The 8,869-nt window shown below is 49.2% G+C and overlaps 1 long non-coding RNA gene across 1 annotated transcript; it reads right to left on the bottom strand.

Annotated features, from left to right (window-relative positions):
• Nucleotides 1-3,713: 3,713 nt before the first annotated feature.
• Nucleotides 3,714-8,612, bottom strand: LOC142601405 (uncharacterized). The gene is made up of 4 exons (XR_012834972.1): nt 7,790-8,612; nt 7,568-7,660; nt 5,345-6,645; nt 3,714-5,219 (listed from the first exon to the last, which is right to left on the bottom strand). It is a non-coding gene; the product is annotated as an uncharacterized LOC142601405 (long non-coding RNA).
• Between the last annotated feature and the right edge of the window lie 257 nt (nt 8,613-8,869).

Below are 8,869 nucleotides of genomic sequence, written 5' to 3' on the forward strand. Positions count from 1 at the left end.
TATACACTCATCCACCTTCCCATACCCTTACCTGCCTTCCTATATGCTCATCTGTCTTCCTATACACTCACCTGCCTCGCTATACACTCAGCCAGCTTCCTACACACTCACCTCCCTTCCCATATGCTCAACTGCCTTTCTATATGCTCACCTGCCTTCCTATAGTCACCTGCTCTCCTGTACACTCATCTGCCTTCCTATACATTCATCCACCTTCCTATACACTCACCTACCTTTCCATATGCCCAAATGCCTTTCTATATGCTCATCCACCTTCCTACACACTCATCTGCCTCCCTATATGTTCACCTGCCTTCCTATATGCCCATCTGCCTTCCCACACACTTACCTGCCTTCCTACACAGTCCTCTGCCTTCCTATAGAGTCCTCTGCCTTCCTATCCATAGGTGCCGTTGGTAGCGTGTCCCCCCGAGCTAGGGCAGCGTCTCCGCGGGCAAGGGGCGAGGCAAGTGGGTGGCCACGTACCACTCCACACCGTCTGCAACCCTATAAAGAGAGATTAAAAATGGAGATTAAAGGAAAAATTAGTGTCTTCCCCAGCAGGTTTCTCTTCTTACGGCTTTGCTGCCACCTGCAGCGCCCACCCTGCTCCTCCGCCGCGGGGACCGAGGTTCTGAGCTGCATCCCGGCGCTGCCAGGAAGGCGAGAGGTGACAGTTCCCGTGAGGAATGCGTGGGGGCTGGAATCGCCTGAAATGCCCCTAAAGATGAGGTCTGGAGCTGCTGGTGGGAATCCATGAGAAACATCATTTTAATAAGCAGTAAAAAAAACCCAAACCCAATGGGGGTTCAAGGGGATGCGTAAAGGGGCTGACTCCAAACCCCTCGCACCCGTGTTTCTGCAAGTAATTTTAGCAGCATAAGGGAAAACACTGAATTTTTAGGAGGGTGACACATGAAGATTAGAGAAGACTGAAGATTTTCTTGGTTTGAGCCTGGTTTACACCGGCTGTCTCAGGAGGGATGTGATGGCATGTTCCCTGTCCCTTCATACGTATTAACCCATCGGCTGATTTGCACTGGGATTTAAGACTAATGACATCTCTACGGGTGTCGTAAAAATAAGGGTGTGGGGTTAGAACGTTTGCAAGCTCACCCATCAATCGGAAGGGTAAATCTTTATGAAAAAGGATTCCCTTCATCTAATTCTGTCAGGAGTATTTGGGGTTTGATTTAATATATCTAAAAGAGGTGTCTTTGCTTCTCTGGATGTTGTTGGAGTTGTCTGTGAAGCACCAGAGAAGGGGGTGCTGATGTTCCTGGTCTGTAGTTGACTAGGGAAATAACTCAGGACTTTCCTTCTGCACTGGAAAAGAAAGCCAACCTTCCCTCTCCAGCCAACCAAAGCATCTTTCCTAAAAACAGGGTAATACATGAATTAGGTGAAAAACAAGCAGAAACAGATCAAACCAACCAACTCCTACCTCCTTCCCTATCGTCGTTCTGTATCCCAAAATTCCCACTTCACCAGGGTGAAGTTGCTTATCATTCCACCTTCAGCAGCTGGAGCATGTTGACGTGCGTTGCAGGATGAGTACAAGAGGACTGAGGTCAGAGAAGGTGGTGAGATGCTGCAGGGGGTTGGTGACCCACCGGCACACCTGGGCTCGGAGGGAAGAACCTGCAGATGCAAAAAGACATTAATCTTCTGAAATATTTCTAATATTTCACAAACACTGCGGCCAAGAGATGCATTGCAGTAGGACAGGCTGGTTGCAAAGAGAGGTGGCTCTGGCTGGTGGAGGAAAGCTCTGGGGCGGTCAGGAGGCCACCCCAAAACACCAGCATCCTGCTTGGGGAGAGCAGCTTGCTGGAGAAACAGCCTCCAGAGTGACAGACAACCCAGTTAATTATTAATTTCCTATTTTAAATGAAGCAGAGCGAAAGAAGGAGGGTTGGCTGGGTGAGAAGCTTGGGACTGCAGGGAAAGGCAGGTTGAGATAGAGACGGGCAGGCCCAAGAAGAAATGTCCATGATCCTAAAAACCCACTCGGGGAGCAGCACCGAGATCTCATCTGCTGTCAGCAAGCCTCAGGAGAGGACAAATCCTGCGTGTGTCCAGCCGGAGGCCCCCAGCCCCTCTTCTCTAGCTCAGGCGAAGGAGATCCAGGACAAGAAAAGCCTTTGCTGACGTCCCCCATGAAGGGTCTTCCAGCCCTTAGCAATCTGCAGGTCGGGAACTTTGTGAGCCAGAAACGATGTCTTTGTATTTAAGAGCCCTCGGTGGAGTTTTCTTCCGTCTACCTGTCCCGCGAGTTTCTGGAAACACGCGAACCTTTAGCACCCGGAGCATCCTGCGGCAAGGAGTCCCACAGCTCCGCAGGAGACCGAGATGAAAGGTTCCGCATGGTTCTGAACTTGCTGCAAACCAGTTTCACTCATCGTCCCCTCTAGAAAAGGAAAATTCAGTGCCTCTGAGCCACTCACCATCTTACAGACCTCCGTCGCACTCCTGCCCGGTCTCCTTCCTCCTCATCAGTGACATAGGCTGTGCGGATCACCGTTTCTCCCTTACATCAGAGCTGATACAGCTTCTTCTTGTAGATGAGCTCCTCCACACTTCTCCTCATCTTCATCGCATTCTCCAAACAAGACAATTTCCCCCAAAACGGCCACTCTGCGCTGCCCACTGAGATGCTGTGGAGAAACTCCAGCTTGCGTCCAGCAGTCCGACTCACTCCTTAGCCTGACTGCTCTGGCTTTTTCCCCAGGAGCTCCGTATCTCACCGGCTTGGATCCACTCAGCTTCCAAAATAAACCAAGCTCAGACACGAGGCAGAGCCCATGCCCAGTGCACTTGACTGAGTACTTTGTATACACCCGGAGATTCCTGAAACCATGTGGACTGCAAGGCAAGAGCGGTGCTGGGAGTGAAAGCAAAGAGTTAAAAATGAGCAAGCCAAAGGAAAGCGGAGGGAAAAAAAAGAGCAAACAGGCCAGAGTTTAAAAAAAAAAAAAAAAAAAGCTGCAGCAAAGAGCAGAAAAGGAAACCTCGTGAGCGTCTCTTCCCCTCTTGGCTTCTCCTTGCTCAGGCGGTGAAGAGAAGAGGAGGCTGGAGCCCGTGGGTCTGCTCTTGCAGCCGGGCTTTTCTCCCGGAGAAGTCCCTGAAACTCCAGCACCGAGCAAACCTCTTCCCTGGCAAGAGCAGGAGAGGGGCTGTGAGCTCTTTAACGCATCCGCATGTTTCCTAAACACCCTTAAGAGGCGTACGTGCTGCAAAAAAGCTGGTTATTGCTGGGTTTGAACGTTTCCGCGAAAGCCAGGAGCTGCGGTGAGCGGCTAAAAGCACCATTTCCTCCAGCGAAACACGGCTGGGGCGCTTACACCACAATTATGGAAATGCGGGTTTTGGGACAAGCTCTTTAACGCAAGAGCGGGCTCCGCTTCCCCGTGGGCGTCTCGGCAGCCGCCGGAGCAGGAGCCGGGAGTCGGGAGCCAAGCGGCTTCGCTCCCTTCCCCCTTCCCAGCTCCGTCGGCAGCTTGTTGAGACGAGGCGACTCTGGCTGCCGCGCGTTTGGCAGCGAGGGAGCGGGGAGCCTTGCCCAGGTTTGGCTGGGCGAGTCCCCTGGGTCGCGCACGACGGATTTGGGATAAAATACACTCAATCTGTTGTCCGCCTGTAACTCGGGGAACAAGGAGGCGCTGCCACAGTGCAGGAGCACCGACAGCAGGGTGCGAGCACAGCCGACATGCGGTGCCTGGGGGATGAAGAATAACCACGCTCAGTCCCATTATCACCTCAGAAAATAATTATACAGTTGCAGAAAACTGGAAGGAAAGATAAGAGGGAGCCGAGGGGTCCTGGGATGATTTTTGAGGTGATTGCTCCCCAAATGAGCTTTTGCTGATGGGGCTTGATCGGTGACCTGCAAGAGAAGAGCCCCCTGGCCGAGCAGGTGCTGGCTTTGGGGCTTTTGCTTTTACGTGGCCCATATGGTGCCCATCAAACACTGTTTCTTCAGACTATCAGGGAGCACTTGCATCACATTTCCAAACATTTTCCTACTCGCATTAGAAAAAAGCAAATTTTTTAATGTGCGAGTGAGGTGTCTCCATGGGCCTTAGTCACACGGTGCCTGAAAACAGCACCCCGACATTGATTTTTCAGCTAACGGTGACGCATCCAGCAAAAAAAAAAGATCATTTCCCCCTTTTTTTCCCCCCCCAAGAGCTTGTTGCAACAAGTAGGGGCTGAGGGCCAACAGCTGGAAGCATGAGAGAGGCAGTGGAGGCAATCGGGAGATTTGCAACCCGGCCAAAGGCTCTGCAAACCTCTGCCAGCGCCCGCCTCTGCTTCCACGGCCCCCTCGGAAAAGCTGGAGGAGAGGAGGAGGAGGCCCGGGGTGCCGGCGGCACCGTTCGGAGCCCACCGCGAGCACGGGCTTCGTTACCGATGTTTACATCGTTCTTTCCTGTTTCCTTTTTTGTATTACAATTGGAAATCCCAAGCGCAGCCAGGCTGCAGTTGAAGGCTCCTCGCAGCCGCGCCACAAAGCATAAACAGGCGGCGAGCTCTTTATTGCACTATATATGGACAAGGAGCTGAACTCCCTTTTCAGTTTTGAAATGAAACGCTTCCAAAAAAAAAGCACACGCTTTCTTTTTAAAATGCGCTTACCCCTTGCAGTTTGTTTCACCTGAGACAGCTGCGCTGAAAAGCATTCCCTACAAACAAAAAGCAGAAGCGCAACCCAAAACGAGCGTCCAGGGCACCGGTTTCTGCCTTTTGCGTGAAACGTTGCAGGCTGTTTTGCTTACTATGTGGAAAAGAGCCCAGAGGGCGTTTGGAAGGAAGCCAAATGGCAAACGGCTGAAATTGCATAACCAGGAATCACAGCCGCGTATCACCGTCGTCTTTGTAACTTAGAAACGACACAGCAGCCGGCCGAGAGCTGCAGGACGTGCGTAGGTCAGAGCTTCCTCCGTGGATGCTGACGTGACGGAGCTTTCCTGGGTCCCCCTGCTCGTGCGAGATGCCACGAATAACCGCGTCGCTGAAGGCTTTCCCCGACATCACGTTTCGCTTCGGCGTACGCGGCTTTGCGGGATAATCTTTTCAAGCACCTCCCAATGTCCCGCTCGGCATCCGGTATGCTTCCGGATGGGAGAATTGGCAAAATTGCATTAAAAGGGCGTTAGGATCAGACCACCAGCTTTCGTGTCAGTGACTGGAACAGGCACGTTGCAATAATCGGGCAGCTGAAAAAAAAATAAACCAAAAAAGCTGGGATTATTTAACTTAAAAACAATAAGCACGTAAATTATTTTTTGCGGATACCTACTTCCCTTCTCCCCAGACCAGCCCCTGACCACACAACATTCACCACAGCGGCTCTGGATCAGACGAGGGTTTGTAGCTGCTTGTAAATCTAGGATGTAAATCTGGGAGGCTTTTCCCCCTCCAGCTCGTTAAGAGCGTCGAGCCTGGGAAGGTCACGTAACCTGCTCCCAACCAGAGGCTGCGCAGAGGCACACGCTCGAGCCCACCAACCTCCTGCTCCCTACAGCGTGCAAGAACTTCATCTCCTCCTGACGGCCCGATTCAAACTCTTCCTGTATGTTGGAAGAAATTACGCTCTGCAAAACAGAGATGAGCAAGGCAGGTGTCCTGAATCCCAGCTGCTTGCAGGAGATGATGCTTAGCTATGGCTTCCTCTCGCGTTTCTCGGCCCGCCAGAAGTCATCGGGAGGAGACGAACCGTTTTGCGCGGTCGCCACAAAAACCCTCCTACCCCACAAGAAGTGGTTTTGCAACCCTTGCTTCAAGAAGGTAATTAATCGCTCGCAGCGTGTGAAGCAAGAAAGTCCCGTTGAGACGTGATTAACTTCAAATCGATGGAATCGCTCACGCTGTTAGCACAGACCTCAGCATAATTTTGCCGTGGGTCAACTTGCATGCCTCCAAATAACTCCCAGGCATGGGTGAGGAGTTAGTACGGGCTGCGGATGATTTCAGGAGGCAGCTAGAATAAAGCGTCTCTTCTCCTGGGGCTAAGAGAGTTCAGTAGTGGGGACGTGGCCAGACTTTGTCAGTGGTCCTCAAGGCCCCCAGAAATGGGGGGAGCAGTCTGGTTTCCCGACTGGATGGCCCTGACTAGATGCGACTTCGATGAGAGCCGGTGCCTCGAGTCTGGGAGGGCATTTAGCTCTTCTTTTGCCAGTCTCGGCTGTCGACGCTCGATTTGGGAAGGAGGGCGGTGAGCAATGACGGGTCGGTTGACTTGCGTAACTCAGAGCAATTGCAGCCATCAGGAAGACGAGCTTGTGTGTCTCGGGAAACTCAAAGGGCAGCATCCAAACTCACAGAGGATGCTTTTTAGGATATTTTCATACCTTTCTTCAACAGCACGGTTGATAAATTTTACTTTATTTTCTCCTCCCCTCCCTACATTTCTTCCTCAAACGTCTCGATCCCACAAACTGAGGATTTTAACAGCATCACATTCCAAAAACTGCAAGAATTAGCAACTTTAAAATTGAGATCTCGATTTTCCCAGTCTGGAGTTGCTCAGATCACAGTACATGTCGATCCTTTGTAACAGCAACAACATGCAGGAAAATTTAGTAAAAACCCTCCAGTTTATTTGGTTAAATTGGTATCGGTGGTTTGGCTCTGATTCATCTCCTATCAAAACAAAATGAATTATATTAATGGATTCAAAACGTCAGTTAAGCAGTTTATCCTGAGCTCATGTATTCAGAAATGAATAATCTCTTGAGGTCAAGGGACAGAGGCCAAAGTAAAATGCCGGGCAGAGCAGTGGGTGGGTAAAAACAAGCCAAACTTATTCAACTGCGAAGCTTTGTTGGACTCAAACTAACATTTAATATTAATTGAAATTAAAGCTGGGAGTAATGGTCATCCTGCAGACACAGGTGGGGGTTTTTATGCATGGCATTCTTCTTTCCATTGTGGTTTTCCCCCTGTTTCAAAATGTTGCACAATTAATTAAAAAATTGGGTGTGTTGCTCACATTGCCTACATAGCAATATTGGGACCACTACAAAGATTTAGGAGTCCAAAAAAAACCCCCCAGAAATAGGCATATATTAGTTCTATTTATGTAAAATAGGCCAAACCATCACAAAATATATTTAATTGTGATTTTTCACTTACAGGTGCATGGAAATTCACCAAGATTCCCTGTCAAATTTTGAGTGACCAAATTTTTGCGGGATAGGGAAGGAAGCTTCTCTTGTAGATAAGTGGTTAAAATTTCTTGAGAAACCAAGGGTAGGAATAAACAGTTTCATGTCCATTCCCCAAGGTGAGAGAAAAACAGATGGGATCCCTCACGGATCTGGACCGGGCGATCTGTTGTTCAACACATCATTAAAAAATCCGACCAGGGAGTGAGTAGTGAGGTGACAACGTTTACAGGCAAAATTATCCCAAACAGCCGTGCCTGAAACCAGGGAAAGATCTCACAGCACGATGCGATGAGGAGACAGAATGGCAGATGTGATTTTATGTCAGTAAGAAACACATCTTGGAAAAATTATGCTAATCATACGTATACAGTCATGGGCTCTAAATCAACTATTACCTCTCAGGAATAAAGAAATTTGAGGGTGATTGTTGATAGTTGTCTGAGAAGATCAGCTTAACGCTCTGCAGTAGTAAAATCAAACGTTGGCAGCTGTTAGGAAAGAAATAGAAACCAAAGTATTAAACATCGTTATGCTGGTGTATAAAGTACCACATTTTGATGACCGGTGTCAACCTGGTCACCCCATCCCAAAAGCATAGGTAAAACTACTAAATTTACAGCGAAGGGTTCTCGGGGTTCATCAGAGGGAGAAGTCAGCTTCTGCGTAAGGGAAGACCAAAAGGACGTGACTAGTGGGGCAGGGAGGGAGAACGTGATAGAGCTCCTGAGTCACAAATACTGAAAGAATAATTAGGCAGTAAACACCCTAAGACAAAAGCTGGAGACACCAAAGAAATTCCCAAGCAAACAAAAGCAAGGTAAGTTTTTCACGTAACACATCGGCCTCTGGTGAAGCTGCGGGGGCAGGACGTGGCGGAGCCAAGGGAATTAAAAGGGTTCAAAAAGGGGCTAAAGAAATTAATGGATTAGAGACACAAAGGAATTAGCTGCCCAGGACTGGGTAAATATCTGGGATATTTAAGCAGTGGATCGTGCACACATGCTGCTTTCGCTGTATTATTAAACACTCTGTGTAATGCTATACCTATACCAAGTCTCTCAATCTGGACTGTCTACAGGCACCATTAGTACTTGCTCTCCTCAGATTTAGCCTATTTAGCTTTCTTTCAGCCAAGATTTAATCCAGTATCAACCCCAAACTCTGACAATAAAGGCAGAATTAGTGCAACGAGAATCAGTAAAGCTGGGGAGAAGTCAAATAATGTCCTAAGGTGAGTTTTCCAAGCTCTTTGAAGAATTTTGCAAGATTTAGAGTGGACAGTTGATCAGTGCAATTATTTATTCACTCTTGTGTATTTATGGCATTATTTTATTGGGCTGTAAATGGTATTTTAAAACATGGGGGTGAAGAAACATCTCTGGAAGCAGGAAGCGTCTGTGCAGGATGGTGTGGCCATACTGAGCGCCTGGGCTGGGCATCCAGCCTGGGTGCCTGCCGCTCACCACCTCTTTGCTTCTTGCACTGAAAGTGAAAACACAAGATCATTTTCCCTAAAATTTAACCGAACTTTTCGCTCTTGTACTAAAACAAAACAGCGCTCCCCACACGCCAACCTGAGGTCGAACCGTCACCTTTATTCCCCCATTTCCCGGGCTGTCCCCCTCTGAGGAGCAGCTCGCCCATGCCTGGGCTGTGGTAACGCCGGGGCTGAACGCACAGCTCCCCCGTCCCTCAGA

The sequence above is a fragment of the Balearica regulorum genome, chromosome 3, assembly GCF_011004875.1.
Source record: "Balearica regulorum gibbericeps isolate bBalReg1 chromosome 3, bBalReg1.pri, whole genome shotgun sequence".
Lineage (NCBI taxonomy): Eukaryota > Metazoa > Chordata > Aves > Gruiformes > Gruidae > Balearica > Balearica regulorum.